Genomic DNA, 17,248 nt, shown 5'->3' with positions numbered 1-17,248 from the left:
ACAAGCTGGTCTTGGCCTCATGCAGCCTACACAGGTATTCATTTTGCCCCACTAACGCAAATTCAGCCTATTTCAATCGTATATTACATTAGAGATGCCTCCATTCATCTCATGCATTCTGCTTACTGTATCTGGCCTTAATTAGGCCGTAGCGACTTTTATCATATCCATTTCAGTTAGTCACCCAGCATTTTAATATTTCTTTATGGCTGCCCTCTGGGTATTCAGGCATGCATTCTCTATACACGAAACTAAAAAAATCCCTTCTCTATAAAGGGGAATATCTTCTAAATGTCTAAACAAACATTGTTAAAAATATTTTTTTTTTTTTTTTTTACGAAAATCATAAAATATCATACATTTATGCATTTCAGTTAGTCACCCTACATTTTAATGGTTTATATGTCTGCCCTCTTGGTATTCAGGCACTTATTGGACATACATTGTTTAGTACTTGTATGGCTAGGTGTTGCAACTGGCTGTCTTAATTTGTCAGGGCCAAACATGGTCCTATACATGTGGTTAAAGAAAATAGAAATATAAAAAAAGTAAAAATTCCTTATCCTCTTTAAAGGGAATATCATCTAAATATCACATTTTTACTAAAACAACCTCAAACTCATAAAAATGTATCCTGTGCATTACAATTACCCTACCTTTTCATGTTTTTTCATGGTTGCCCTTGTGGTATTCCAGCACTCATTGTGCATACAATGTTTAGTGAATATGTGGTAGGTGTTGCTACTGACTGTCTAAATGTATGTCAGACTTAAACTTGGGCCCATACATCTGGTTAGCATTTATGGTACTGCCTGTTAATCGGTCTTATTTCACTGTCAATCACTACTTACATTAGTTTAGCCCTTTCTGTGCTCAACACGGGCCTAGTTAAACATACTTTAATATGTCGGTCATAATGACATCAGGCCCAAACTTGGGCCTATTCATGTGGCCCTGACAAATTTGTCAGGCCCAAATTTGGGCCTATACATGTTGGCCTTTATGGTTCAGCCTTGATGTAATTGTCTTAGCCCTTTCTGGGCTCCACACAGGCCTTGTGAATCATACTTTAAAATTGTCGAGCATAATGATGTCCTTTAACTACTGTATGCTCTTGCACTAGTTTTCTGGTCATTCGCACATTTACAGTTTGTTAAATATTTTATTTATATAGCGATAGCGCCAGAAAATTCTGTAGCCCTATAAGGCCTCTAACACAGTGGAGTTATTCGATTTGATAACTGAATGTTTTTTGTTTGCTGGCCCACCTTCCAGCTGCTCATGCACATCAAATTTTACCTGCATACATTCAACCACTCAGGTTCCTTATGCGGTGCAACCTCATCAGCATTTAGAAACGGTTCACATCTCTGCCATCTGTAGACCTGTTTTCTCTGTTACACAAACTTTTCAATCGTGTTCGACCGCATTTCAACTGGCCCAGGTATTGTAATTACTTTACGGTCATATTCATCCGATCCACATGCGTTCAGTTTCTCATGCCGTCATGTTCATAAGCAAAAAAGTTAAAGCTTATGCTAATATTACTATGTTCTATGATTATTTTAGCATGTGCTGTTGCATTCAACCTTTATTCTTCCAGGCTAAGTATTTATCATCCTCCTAAGAGTTCTAGAAGTATGTCCTTTAACCGTATGTCTTATCTCATATGTACACTTGTGTATGGTATACGGCCATCAAAGCCACTAAACCTTTTGCTTACTGTTGCATTCTAGAGACTGTCTGCAGACACCACGATTATTTGCATCAGTGGGTATGTATTAAGTGTATAAGAATTTAAACACGGTCTCTATTCTGTTCAACATTTCATACACTTGATGTTTATTTGTAACTCTACAGTCTCATCAACATGTCCTATACAAATGTTTCACAACTACACAATCTTTTTCTATTTTGCATCGTACCGATCACCCACATTAATCCCAAAACAGGTCATGCAGCCACCCTGTAATGCTAGACTCAATTGGGCCTCCCCACCCCTGTCAGTTTATACGCATATTTCCAACATGTATCCTCACTAAGAATCATCATGGTTGTTCATATGCCTGGCAGTGGGCAACCAACCTCGTCCTATTCTAACAACTCCCTTGATTATTTTCCATTACATCTGTCTTACTGGGGTTGTATGCAACTCCATTATACCACATGTTATCAAGAACGCACCTATCCTTCAGGCCCTCATTAGGCATTCTCCTTGAGTAACTGTAATTCCATCATCCCCTACATTATCTTTACATCACATTAAGCACTTCGGTCCACCTGCATTTATTTGGGTGGTTTTATTATCTTCTTCATAGGTCTCATATTGAAAGTGTGCACCTAGCTAAAGTTGTAAGTAAATATGATTATAACTGGTCTTGTTTCAGGTCCTAAGCCTTTACACGTGAACTCACTAGGCCTTCATTACATTCCTATCATATGGCCCTCTGTGGGTGGCATTATGACATACCTACCCCTCATGTGGACTTTGCACAAGTACCTTCCTGCTGCAAGGGAGAGAGATGCACACTACTCCTAACAACATTTCATTTCATTACATGACTTAGTCTTGCTAGGCCTAAACCAGCCAGCCTATCTCAGCCGGCTACACTCCATAGTAAATTAATCCCTTATTCTAAGCATTGTCACTTTTTATTGTTGCTCAATAAGTAGTATGTATCCGGATACTACAAACTTCGGTGTTGGTGATGTACTAGTCCTCCTTTGGCCTTAGATGGCCTCCACTAATTACATCTTGCCTAACTGATCTTCCTACTATTCCTATAGACCAGACCTTACACCGGGATTTCACTACTTCTATACCATAAGAACATCCTTAATTTCTTCATTCCATATATATCTTCCCCTTATCCAGCTCTTTCTGCATCATGCCACTCAGGACCTATTCTCCAGCTTCACTCTTCCTACACATTTTTCTCTTTTCTTCTCATATTGGGCCACTTTAATCTTGAACAGTATTTGTAAGTAACAGTTTAGTCATATCCTTAATGACACTATACACATACTCGTCATCATTTGGCATCAGTCTTATAGATCCCTCCGCCACACTTCAGTCTGACTACTCTTCCTACCTTTACATTTGCACAGGTCTACACCAGGACATCCCTAATGGCATTCTAAACATACCTTGGTTTACCCTTTAAATTGTTCACTTCATACATCTGTTACCCCTTTTCAGCGTTTTCTCCTTTCTGCAGCTCATGACTTACTTTGGGCAATCTCTGACTTCCACTACGGTAACTCTACTCACAGCCATCACTAACCCTTAACTCCATATGTTATACACTGCCCTCTGGAGCAACTGCTGCGACTGTTACCGCACATCAATAGGGCACTTAAATATATTTAAAACAAAAAATACAAACCTTCCATTCTACGTTTCAATATTACACACGGCCTCTGTAGGCCCACGTACATTCTTCCCATGCAGCCCTCTCTCAGAACACTCCCAAGAACTTTGGAGCTCTCATATAGCAGTAACATATCCTGGCTTCTTCGATCTGTCACTAACTGTATCCTCACCTCTTATTTCAGGCTCGTACTTAATTTGCTTCATGCTAGTACGATAGGCAGGTGGTTTCCATGTGATTAAATTCTCAGGCTGTTCTTTCGCATACTTAATTCAGTTAGTGATTCTATTCTTGCTAGGGTTCATGTAATATCGCGTTACGTGCATATCCTTGCGTAAAGTCTCTGTCTACTTCTTACCAGTCATTGCATATTTTGGGGCCGGTTGTCCAACATGGTCAACTGGGTCTTTACTATGCTGTTCAATTTCCATCAGTTACGTTGAAAACTGTTGTCACTAGAGTAATTTAATGTGTTCTGGGCTCATAGTACCTTATATACTTTTCTGGCACAGACTGTTGCTAAACACTTGTTCAATGTTAGTAACATATTTCTAAATTGTGAACGCTAAGTTCTCTGGGGTAACTCTCGGGTTTTGGTTAATTTAATCACTGTACAAGTATTTCTTTGCCCTTTATTAAATTTTTACTTATTAACTTTAATTTATCATCCAGGTATACGTCTATTTAGTCATGTCACTTGTGAACTATTTCAATTTTCACATTTTCTATCACCTCCTTATGTACAAGAATCACTTGCTCTACAGAATGCTATAATTAGCTTGGTTTGGCTGTCAGGGTATCCAAGGAGGCCGTAGGTAGATTTCGGCCTCTTGTGCCATTACATAGCTGTCTCACGAGGCCAACTCAGGAAAGGTATTTCACCCCTTGGACCAAATCATAGTTACTGTCTCACATCTGCGTCCTCTTGGCAAAGCAGTGACGCTCAGTGGCAAAACTACCCCACAGGCCAAATCCTAGGTAGAGCCTCTCGTCACTTGGCAACTACTTAGGTTCCCAAGTCACCAATTAAGTGTAATCGTTTTGCCATTTGGCTTAACAAGGGTCATCCAGTACTTGGGTGTTGTACAGTGTCTCCCATTAACAAATTGTTTCTCTTTCAGGTATGGTTATAATGTTGATAAATATTAAAGTATTGGCTATGTAATGCCAACATGTATTAAGTGGTGAACTATTAAACTTGTGTCCTTTTTCCAGGCCTACCCGAATGTTTGTTCCCGTACATCACAACTGACTTATGCCACCACTACTGTAACTCTGCTTATTGTCCCCGACCACACATAGAAGGCTGAGCCTGTGGGTGAAGCCTGGAATTGTGGGAGGGTTTAGTTTGCCGATAAATATACAGGCTGCCCCTTTCTCTGTGCTTTTCCTGTCTGGCTCAGCCCACCCACCCCTCCCTTATCAAACCATTCAATTTGGTGGGGTGCTTTTTACAGGCCTATACGAACGTCAGTTCCCACACATGATTATGCCATCACTACTATAACTCTGCTTATTGTCCCTAACTTCAAATATATAAATATACCGTATTCCACAAATTAAGAGGTGCACTCAAAGGTCTTGTTCCAAGTGATTATTTAATAATTACATCAGAATGTTGTCTGTCCCGATTGACGTTTCGACCCTAAGGGTCTTTTTCAAGATCAAACAAACAGTGTAAACCATGATTTTCAATTAGAAATAATGTGAAAGCCACGTACCAATCCAGTGTGCATGCAGCCCGATCCCTCTGAACCTGGAAGCGCACAGGTGGGGAATGTGATGTGCGTACGTGCGTATTTGCAGGGTTGCTAAGTAACGTGTAAAGATAATTACATCTTGTTTATCCCTGAAAACTACAATGGGGAGTGGTCTGGTGTCCCTTAAGAAGGGAAACAAGCTCCTCCCACAAGTACAGGCCCAGCCTTACATTTGTGGTCGGGGCAAAAGCCGTAATGAGAGCATATGAGAAGTAGATATGTAAGGTCCCTATATCAGATCTATAGTAATATGAAAAGGTCAGGAGTGGTTTGCCGGAACAGACTATGCGGTGGGCCTGTAATAAAAGAGGGCAAAAAGAGAATACCATACAGAACTATACAGCCTACAAATCAAGCATATTACAATATATTACATGTACATGTTATGGAAGACTTGGCGTTTAAGAACAGGTTGATGTATATATCTGGAGTAGGCTGAGGCCTCCATAGTCTCAACGTCCCATTAATATGTACCGAATGGTCCTGGAGGTATGGTTGTCAGCACTGATGTGGAAGGAGTGACCTGCTTAATCAGCTGAATTAAGACGTTATCTGCCAATGCAGTAAAATGCTGAGATGAAGTCTGAAAATACTTGTCGTTAGAGTAGAGTCGTGTAAGGCTAGTAGGAGCAGATCAGGGGAACCTTGAACAGAGATTAGGTCGTTATCCAGCATTATTACTGACAGAATTGTCAAATGTAACTTAGTAGTGTTAAAATATTTAAGTAAAAGGTGGCAAAGTAAGTGAAATCGACTGGTGACCTCAAGAAGCTTGAGCACAGCATAAAATCTAGCCATAACTGGATTAAACTACAGACCCCCTGTGGAAAGTCTGTAATGGAGAACAAGGTAAGTGAGGGATATGGTCATATGTCGATAAAGTAGTAATTAGCAGCTGACCAAGTCAGTATTCTCACTAAGTGCATATAACAAGATGTGCTCAAGGCACATGCAGATACGTGAGAAATGCCATAGGTGAGCCAAACAATTAAATGACCCTAGAATTATGACATAGGAACCGAGGATAACATAATCGCACATACAAACATAACCGTGAGTACAATAGTTAGAAATAATGAGCCGCAAGAGCGTGAGTGAATACATGTGAGCATGCATATATATTTTTATTTATTTATTTATTATTGCCATTTATATAGCGCCAACAGATTTCGTAGCGCTTTACAATATTATGAGAGGGGGATTTAACTATAAATAGGACAATTACAAATAAACTTACAGGAACAATAGGTTGAAGAGGACCCTGCTCAAACGAGCTTACATTCTATAGGAGGTGGGGTGTAAAACACATTAGGGCAGGAATTTACAATCAAATAAGGTGGGCTGCCCTTTAGGAGAGGGCAAGAGACAGGTATGTGAGGTAAGGGTTAGTCTTGGAGGCCATAAGCTTTCCTAAAGAGATGGGTTTTAAGGCACTTCTTAAAAGATGCAAGACTAGGGGAGAGTCTGATGGCGGTAGGCAGGCTATTCCATAGGAAGGGAGCCGCCCGCAAGAAGTCCTGCAAGCGCGAGTTGGCCGTACGAGTGCGGACAACGGACAGGAGGTGGTCACGGGCAGAACGGAGAGACCGAGAAGGGACATACCTATGGATCTGTGAGGAGATATAAGAGGGGCTAGAGTTGTTCAGTGCTTTATAGGTGTGAGTTAGTACCTTGAATTGACTCCTATAGCATACAGGAAGCCAATGTAAGGACTGGCAGAGGGGTGAGGTGTGAGAGAAACGACTAGAGAGGAAAATCAATCTAGCAGCAGCATTCATTACGGACTGTAAGGGTGCAGTACGGCTATTGGGGAGACCAATCAGGAGAGGGTTACAATAATCCATGCGGGAAATTACTAGAGCATGGACAAGCTCCTTGGTAGTATCTGGTGCAAGAAAGGGGCGGATGCGGGCTATGTTTTTAAGATGGAATCTACAGGATTTGGCAACATGCTGGATGTGAGGCTCAAAGGTGAGACCAGAGTCAAGTATGACGCCAAGACAGCGCGCTTGCAAGGATGGACTGATGTTGGTACCACAAACTTGGAGGGAGAGCGAAAGAGGAGGATCAGTATTAGGAGGAGGAAAGACAAGGAGCTCAGTTTTTGAGAGATTGAGTTTCAGAAAGTGGGAGGACATCCAGTCAGAGATGGAAGAAAGGCAAGCAGTGACACGTTGCAGGACGGCAGGGGAGAGGTCCGGGGAGGAGAGATATAGCTGGGTGTCATCAGCGTACAGGTGGTAGTGAAATCCAAAAGAGGTAATAAGTTTGCCAAGAGAGGCAGTATAAAGAGAAAATAGAAGGGGACCAAGGACGGAGCCTTGGGGAACTCCAACTGAGACAGGGCAAGGGGAGGAGGTATCATTAGAAAAGGAGACACTGAATGAGCGTTGGGAGAGATAAGAGGAAAACCATGAGAGGACAGAGTCACAGAGACCAAGCGATTGAAGAGTTTGAAGAAGGAGAGCATGATCAACGGTGTCAAAGGCCGCTGAGAGGTCAAGAAGAATTAGTATGGAGTAGTGGCCTTTGGATTTAGCTGCGATTAGGTCGTTAGTAACTTTGATAAGGGCAGTCTCTGTAGAGTGGAGAGGGCGGAAGCCAGATTGAAGAGGGTCAAGGAGAGAGTTGGAATTGAGGAAATGAGACACACGGGTAAAGACAAGTCTTTCCAGAAGCTTTGAGGAAAAAGGGAGCAGGGATATGGGACGGTAGTTAGAGGGGGTGGATGGGTTGAGGGATGGTTTTTTTAGTATAGGTACTACAGTGGCATGTTTAAGGTCAGCAGGGACGATGCCAGAGGAGAGCGAGCAGTTGAAGATGTGTGTTAGAGAAGGCACGAGACAAGTGGAGAGAGATCTAATAAGGTGAGATGGGACAGGATCGAGCGGGCAAGTGGTGGGGCGAGAGGAGCAAAGAAGAGCAGCCACCTCTTGGTCAGTAGCTGGGGAGAATGTCTGAAGGGTAGGAAAGGCATGATCTATGTGTGATTGAGAAACAGAAAGGCAAGGAGGGGAGAATTCTTTCCTTAGCTGTTCAATCTTGTCAGTGAAGTAACATGCGAAGTTATCAGCAGTAAGGTTAGTTTTGGGGGTGGCCACAGCAGGGCGAAGAAGAGAATTAAAGGTGTGAAAGAGACGCCTGGGGTTGCGGGAACATATATACATATGAAGATACGTATGATGTATATTGTGGTTATCTGTGATTTGCGAGCCCGGCATCAAACTGATTCGGTCAGTAGTGACACCTGTTATTAAGGGGAGCCAAGGTGAATGACAGTATAAAAAAATTATAAGTCTTTAGTAAAGGCCTAATACCGTAAGCTAAAGGAGGCATGCTGTGATGTTTAGATGAGGAGCTGAATTGCACTAGTAGAGAAAATCACCCTGAATGAGCATAACTGCTTCTTTGTACGAGGGGGGAAGTGGTTCAACCTAAATATTATCATAATAAGATATATCCCCTCGATCTGCGTGGAATGCATGTAATCTGGATCCTAATTTACTTGTGATGTAGACAATCATTATCCCATTTGATATCTTGATCATACAGAAACATGCACTGAATATTGAGTTATGTAACGTATGCTCGAATGCATATGGAGGAGTGTAAGGAGACAGCCGTTCGTAAAAGTCAGAGTTTGAATGTATGTACAATACGTAAAAGAGAACGGAGTGAGGTCTTGAATTGATATGTATGTGAATGAAATGTAATGTTGAATCCATGTGGGTAGGGCAACCTATCCACATGGATATTGGGGTATGTGTTCCTGTTAACTGAGGTACTCCACATTATTGATACTTGCAGGGACATTTAATCTTATCGGCACCCATGAAGGTGCTATAGGGAGAGTGTATGAGTTTGCCAGCAGATTGTAGCGCTACTATGATTTTACAATTATATGAATAGAACTAATGTAATACGGCTGTTTAAATCCTTTAATTGATTATCTTTAATGTGACGGACTATTCAGAAGTGTCTATATAGACCTTATCAATTGAGCAATACTCTAGCTGAACAGGCACCCATGCAGCAATCTATGGATACTTTAGTCGACTTTGCTCACTACCTACAGGTAATCAGTTAACATCTAGGGAGACAGGAGCAATGGAGTTGCTCCTAAATTGAATAGATGTATTTGTCTAATCTGATGGACAATACAGCTGCCCATTTCACCATTTAGCTTCTATTTCTACTTTAGAACTGTTGATGTAGAAATAATTAGTACAATTTAGAATCTGTGAGTGGATTAAATTCGTATTTTTGTCCTTATAGTATTCTATTTTCTCCTCATAGTGAGATAGACATTATATATCGATAATATCGAATTTTATTTATAGCTATAACTAACTCCACTAAGATATGTTTGTATCTATTCTTTGAAAGTGTTGAGCAGGGTATCTATACAACAGTATTATGCTGCATCATTTTATATTGAGAGGTTAAAGGATCACTATAGTGTCAGGAAAACAAACTCGTTTTCCTAACACTAGAGCATCCTTAGGACCCCCCACCCTCAGGGTCTCCCTCCCGTGGCGCTGAAGGGGTTGAAACCCCTTCAGTTACATTAATTCAGCGCCGGGCTCCTCCGCCGACGTCCGCTCCCAAGTGGAGCGGAATGCGCATGCGCGGCAAGAGCCACGCGCGCATTTAAACAGTCCATAGGAAAGCATTTCTTAATGCTTTCCTATGGACGTTCTGCACGTTGGATGAGAATTTCACATCCAGCGTCGCATAAGCGCCTCTAGCGGCTGTCAGGAAGACAGCCACTAGAGGTAGGTTTAACTAGCGGTAGGATGAAACTGCTATGTTTACATCTGAAGGGTTAAAACCTGGGGGACCTGGCACCCAGACCACTTCATTGAGCTGAAGTGGTCTGGGTGACTATAGTGTTCCTTTAAGATCCTGCACCTTTCACTATACACTATCCTTTTCTACTCTATTTATGATAAATTTATGCTATATTTAAAAAGTAGATATTGTCCTGTATTTTTTTTTTTTTTATATTCTTTATTTTTGAGTGCATGAGTGAACAATACAGCTTACTTTGCCACAATAGCTTTCGTAAGCTTGGTCATAATACAGTGATTCACAACTATGGCATTTAAGTAGTGCACATCTTTGTGTATATATAGATGCATAATGGAAGCATAAACGTCTAATATTAACATATCACGGTTGAACTTGTAACATAATGACATAGACTGGTATAACAAACAGGATTATAGTGTTATAGCGCCAACGTTAAGGTTAAGCAAGGTGTAAACTCGCTAGTCAGTTGATGTCAGGTAGGGGATTATTATCGTGTTTGAGCGTGCGCTAAGCATGTTAACCCTGGCTAGACAGTTGAGGGGGTTAAGTGTGTGGTGTGCCTGGTGGCCTACAGGGAGCCATGTAGTGCCGCGTAGGAGAGTGCAGGAGAACTGGCCTAGTGTACTGACAAGGCTAGGTGGTTTACACGTGGTAAGTAACTTGCTAAGCTGCCAAAGGCCAGTAGATGGGGGTAGACCCTGGGGCCGTGTTCCTTCATTTATATCTATGTTGCCCATGGAAGGGAAAAACACTATCACTTTAACCCCTTAAGGACAGACGACGGATATATTCCGTCATGATTCCCTTTTATTCCAGAAGTTGTGTCATTAAGGGGTTAAATCCTAGGTAGAGTCGTTTTGAGAACATAAAGCAAAAATACCAAAGCATTAAGACACTGAGTTAAGACAATAAAGGTGTTCTGGCTGTTGCTTATGGGTGTCTGCGTGTTGGTTACTAATCTGTTTCTAGCAATTGTTCAAATTATGTTGCTTGCTGGTAATATGGTGTGCTCAGGTGTAGACATCGTTTAGGTGTACTCATCGCGGTGAGCCCAGTGCGTTGCGTTTGCATATATAATTTTCAGCAGTGCAGATACCTAATACGGAATACATAGCCTTTACACAGCATAACATCATTTAGCAGGAATAAACTATTTACAAATTAGAGAATAGGGTAATACTCTCATAGCTATTGGTATAGTAATTTTTTTTTAAAACTATTGCGACTAGAGAAAAATAAATCTTGACAGATCAATCTTACTAGAGAGTCATCGTATAAACCGCCAGTGCTCACTGTAGGCTATAATGTTAGGAGGGACAAGTTCATCTTACAGTCTGGTGTCATCTGGTGCCAGCGCTTAGGAGCCTGTGGAGACTGTTAGGGAGCGGTGGAGATCCACCTGTCTAATATCTACTGGAAACAAAATTTTGTCTGTAAGCGTTGGTTACTAGGGTAGAGTCCCCCTCCGGTTGTCGCTGAGCTCAGGTATTGTCCGCTGAGCTGGAGGCCAGTTGTTGTCCCCTGGGTGCAAATGGTTTCGCTGTAGAGGGGTTCCATCTATGGGGGATTCGTTCTGCCCTGATCTGTCCATTGGTGGCCAGCAAGTCCGGCGGCAAACCCAGTGTGGCTAGCAGTCCTGCAGCTCCCGTGAGGTCTTTAATGTCTTGTGTGACATTATCCTTCAGGATCTGTAGGCTGTGTGCCCTTCGCCAGCGGTATGAAATCTTGTGTTGTCTAAGTATGGCAGTAAATGGTGCCATGGATCTTCTCCACGCTAGAGTGTATCCTGATAGATCCGCAAAGAAGGTGAGGTGCATGCCTTCGAAAACATATGGCGTGCGGTCTCTGACCGCGGACATCACTGCAGCTCTGTCTTTACCGGTCAGGAAGCGGGCCACCAGGTCCCTGGGGGTCCCATTTGGCGCTTTGGGCGACTTGGGGATTCGGAAGGATTCGTCGAGGCCTACCGTTCGGCCTTGTCTCGTGGGTAGTAGCTCTGTAAATAGTCGCCGCAGGAGGTGAGAACTCGTCGTTCGGTATGTCTTCCTTGATTCCACTTATTTTCACGTTGTTTTTGCGCCTTGTGTCTTCCATTGTGGCCAGGCGTTGGTCGTATGATTTGTGCTGCCGATGAAGTTGGTCTATCTCTCGTTGTAGGGAGGAGATTTGCTTGGTGTGTTCCCCGGAGGTTCCCTCTAGGGTGCCCAACCTGCCCGACAGGCCCCTTATGTCCTCGCGGATCTTAGCTGTGTTCGCCAGTATAGTATTCTGGAGGGTCGCTAATAGCGTAGTGAGGACCTCGGTGGTGACCGGTGAGGAGTCAGATCTTTTGGGGACCGGTTTGGTGGGTTGTGGTATGGACATTTTGTCTTCCTCACCCTCCAGGTAGAAGTCATCCGATACATCCGAGAAGTTCTCGGGGTAGTCAGCCATCTTGGGCCTAGCCATGCTGTTAGCCCGGCGCAGAAGGTCGCCGATATTCTGGCTCGGATGCGGTTTGTCAGGCTTTAATTTTTTCGTTTTTCATCCCATCCCTGTTCCCTATGGTTAGGGGACTCCACTGGGGTAGGTATTGGGGGTTTTTGCGACCCAGATGGGGTGTAATATTCTTCGATTGCCGGGAGCTCTCATGAAGTGTGTCTGCACGGTTCAGTTGCTTGGCTCCGCCCCCCCGATATTGTCCTGTATTAATGCTTCATTTGACCTGTGTCAAGATATAGGTCTTATAACTACGCACGTTATACATTTCCATATTAATTTCCTTTTCTCCTGTTCTTACCCTTTAACAGTTTAGTGATTTTCTCCCTTATTTGTCTTTTCTAATCTTATGTCTTTCGATATAAGCCCACCTTCTTAAGGTCCAGCAATGACTATATTATAGGGGACTCTTTTCAGTAAACGGACGCATATTATTTAGACCTTGGTAACTTGAGAGACTACATGCTTTAACAGATTACTAGGATAATAAGCAATAGACTTGTTCTATGCTTTTATAAATTGCACTAGGCATGGGCAATACACTTGGGTAAACCAACCGGCTTTATTGATTTTACCAATAACATACATACCTACTACCAATTTCTAGTGTTTATATAGTTATCCTCCTCCTCGCGTATGGTTATAAGTTGTAAGTTTAATTTTTCAACCAATTATCCCTTTATACCTAAGAGGGATTTCTCAAGAGAGATTTTCCCTAATTTTTGTTTCACACATTAGTAGTAGGGTTCATGCCCAGAGTGGATGGTAACCACTTGTACTGACCACCTCCATTTGGATATTTTCCATATAGGCTGCTTTTTTTGGTTTTTTTCACACAGACAACCTAAATATATATTCCTTCTGTATCTAACCAGCTAACAAACTCTACCTGACAGATATTTGCAAATATGGACCTTTACCTGTTACTGATCACCAAAACTACTGTGTGTACCTAATAAAGTTCATCACGTGATGTTCTAATCCAATATAATTGGACAGAAGGAACTTACCAATACCTAATAGTACCAGCCACGTAACTTACACACATTCAATTCTACAGGCTCCACATAGTTATGTCCAATGTAATTAAATCTGCTCGATATAATTATACAACAGGGTAGGATTCCAATACTATACACAGTTCTAATACTAAGCTGTTGTTTCCCTACCAAAAGCCTGATTAGTGGTACCTAAATATGTGAAAAATCTGTATGTATGTGGTTTGATAATTGGTTTATATAGCTGTGCTGGTACCTTATTTGCCATTCAAAAGTCCTGCAGTGATGCGAGGTATGGTCCAAGATCTAATCGAAGTAGGACTAGCCATGTCCCTTGTGTGACGTATCAGACCTAGTAGGAGTGCAGGGCAGGGACAGGACCCTCCACCTTAATGTCTCAGAGATGTGTTAAACAGCATGAAGTAATTATGTGTACCCTTACGACATACTGGTATACCAGCTATTGCCAAGTGGCAAAACCAATAAACAAGTTGGTGAGGCCCTATTAGCCCAAGAGGCTTGAGAGGCTCTATCTATGCTTTGGTGTGAGGGGATTACGTGGCCACCGAATTTGTGGCGGTGTGTTGGCCTCTCTGTGACTTTTACGGCATAAGATAGAATGGGCGTGACAGGTGATGCCCTCTCTAGGCCACCATGTGAGGCGACTAACTATGCATTGGGCCGATGGGTGTAATACCTCAGAGTATGAGGATGGATGTTGGCCTCGCAGGACCACTATCGTAAGGCATAGAGGCTCCTGGTGCCCTGCCAGCCAGTAATGAAACTAAGGGAGGCAGGGTAAGGTTTTAAATGAGTATGTGTAATTTGACGTATCTCAGAATGAGTAGTCAGAAATGCGGTATGACACCGAAGGTGGATTGGTGCAGACCTACAGGGTTAATGAGATAAATTAGGAATTGTGGTTTGTTATGTAAAAGTAGATACCCTGTTCTGCCCAAGAGGATATGTAGCAATGTAACGTTCAGACATAAGTAGGAGGTTGTGCAGTAATTCCTAGCACCTAAAGATACAATGATGTAACGTACTTGAGTGAGATGTAAGGCTAGCTCGTGGATCCAACCGAATAATCTATAAAACCTACCTACCTAATGAATGTAGTATATGATGAGTAATGTTGCCCTAAAATGCTGAGTACTCAGTAACCTGTAATAACCATGCTATCAGTAATGCCCTTGATACGAATATCCTCTAACCTATGACCCTTATGGAAGAAAAAACGGATACAAGTGAAAGCAACAGTCCTAATAATGAACCTAAAGATATAATGAATTATGTGAGAAGTATGTGCATGGCTCTGCCCGGGACATCCTCGAGAGTAGAACAACAGACTTAAGATAAAACAGTAGTGCTGTTAAGGGACATAAACGTGGTAATATAGTCGAGAGAGTATACTGTACACTTGAGTAGAATTGAGGCAAGCAGTAAAGGAAGCCACCATAACAGGTGAATTAGGATATTGATCCAAAACTTAGTTAAATTATTATACGCCAAGGCATTAATTAAGGTAATTTACTATACAGAACTAGTGATAACATCTAATCCCCAGTTAAGTGTCAAAGACCCGGCCTCCCTTGAATATAGAAACCGATACAAGAAATCATAGTCATACGTTAGCATAGGTGCAGGTTATACAGTGTTGATGTTGGACATAGGTTAAGGAATCGAGCCTTATTGACATGAGTATAGGAATACACTGGGTGAGCATTTAGAGGCTTAGTTGAGTGAAAACCAAATAGTTTTTATTTAAAGGACCACTATAGGCACCCAGACCACTTCAGCTTAATGAGTCTGGGTGCCAGGTCCAGCTAGGGTTAACCCATTTTTTTTTTATAAGCATAGCAGTTTGTTTATTAATGGGTTAAGCCTTCCCCCAAATCCTCTAGTGGCTGTCTCATTGACAGCTGCTAGAGGCGCTTGCGTGATTCTCACTGTGAAAATCACAGTGAGAGCACGCAAGCGTCCATAGGAAAGCATTGTGAATGCTTTCCTATGCGACCGGCTGAATGCGCGCGCAGCTCTTGCCGTGCGTGCGCATTCAGCCGACGGGGCGGAACGGAGGCAGATAGCTCCCAGCGCTGGAAAAAGGTAAGTTTTACCCCTTTTCCCCTTTCCAGAGCCGGGCGGGAGGGGGTCCCTGAGGGTGGGGGCACCCTCAGGGCACTCTAGTGCCAGGAAAACTAGTATGTTTTCATGGCACTAGAGTGGTCCTTTAACCCCTTAAGGACACATGACATGTGTGACATGTCATGATTCCCTTTTATTCCAGAAGTTTGGTCCTTAAGGGGTTAAGCGAACCAGTGTATCATCAGCATCTACTGACAAAACATGAAAAATGATGAACAAGCAAAACATAAGGGGAGACTTCCTGCAGGCTGGAGAATGGTTCCTCCTCCACAGAAATAGCACAGGTATGGCCCACATGGAGCCTAAGGGGGCTGATTTTGTGCATGTTTGTGTGTGTGTTAATACATTGTGACTATAAACTGGTGAGTGACATTGTGTGTGTGTGTTATTGAGTGTGTCAGTGACATTGTGTGTGTATACTTAATTACAGTGTGTGTTAATGAGAGTGTGTGACATTGTGTGTATGTATACTTAATAGTGTGTGTTAGTGAGGGTGTGTGACGTGTTCATTTCTCCCCGGCTACTAATCTTCAATCATTTAAGAAGTGCCTTAAAACCCATCTCTTTAGGAAAGCTTATGGCCTCCCAGAGTAACCTCTACCTTACATACCTGTGTCTTGCTCTCTCCTATAGGGCAGCACTCTACTCTCTCCTCCAGCTCTGCTTCACTCCCACCTTATTTGATTGATATTTCTGTCCTAATGTGTTTTATACCCCACCTCTTATAGACTGTAAGCTCGTTTGAGCAGGGTCCTCTTCAATCTATCGTTTCTGTAAGTTTTCTTGTAATTGTCCTATTTATAGTTACATCCCCACTCTCATAATATTGTAAAGCGCTACGGAATATGTTGGCGCTATATAAATGTCAATAATAATAATAGTATGTGTTAGTGAGTGTGTGTGACATTGTGTGTATACTTAAAGGGAAACTCCAGTGCCAGGAAAACGATCCGTTTTCCTGGCACTGGAGGGTCCCTCTCCCTCCCACCCCCCAATCCCCGGTTACTGAAGGGGTGAAAACCCCTTCAGTGACTTACCGGAGGCAGCGGCGATGTCCCTCGTCGCTGTCTCCGCCTCCGTGACGCTCCTCCTCTTCATTGCGTCGGCCGGTGGGCGAGACTGATCTCGCCTACCGGCCGAGGGGACCTAATGCGCATGCGTGGCAATGCCACGCATGCGCATTACGTCTCCCCATAGGAAAGCATTGAAAAATAATTTTTTGGGGGGGTTTTGAGCGACACTGGAGGACCTCACACAGCGTGAGGACGTCCAGCGACGCTCTAGCACAGGTTTCCTGTGCTAGAACCCAGGAAGTGACCTCTAGTGGCTGTCTAATAGACAGCCACTAGAGGTGGAGTTAACCCTGCAATGTAATTATTGCAGTTTATAAAAAACTGCAATAATTACACTTGCAGGGTTAAGAGTAGTGGGAGTTGGCACCCAGACCACTCCAATGAGCAGAAGTGGTCTGGGTGCCTAGAGTGTCCCTTTAATAGTGTGTGTTTGACATTGTGTGTATACTTAATAGTGTGTGTCAGTGACATTGTGTGTATACTTAACAGTCTGTTAGTGAGAGTGTGTCACATTGTATATATACTTAATAACAGTGTGTGTTAGTGAGAGTGTGTGACATTGTGTGTATACTTAATAGTGTGTGTCATTAAAGTTGTGTGCATACTTAATA

The sequence above is a fragment of the Pelobates fuscus genome, chromosome 9 (assembly GCF_036172605.1).
Source record: "Pelobates fuscus isolate aPelFus1 chromosome 9, aPelFus1.pri, whole genome shotgun sequence".
NCBI lineage: Eukaryota > Metazoa > Chordata > Amphibia > Anura > Pelobatidae > Pelobates > Pelobates fuscus.
The sequence above is the reverse complement of the archived record's forward strand: the minus strand, read 5'-3'. Positions refer to the sequence as shown.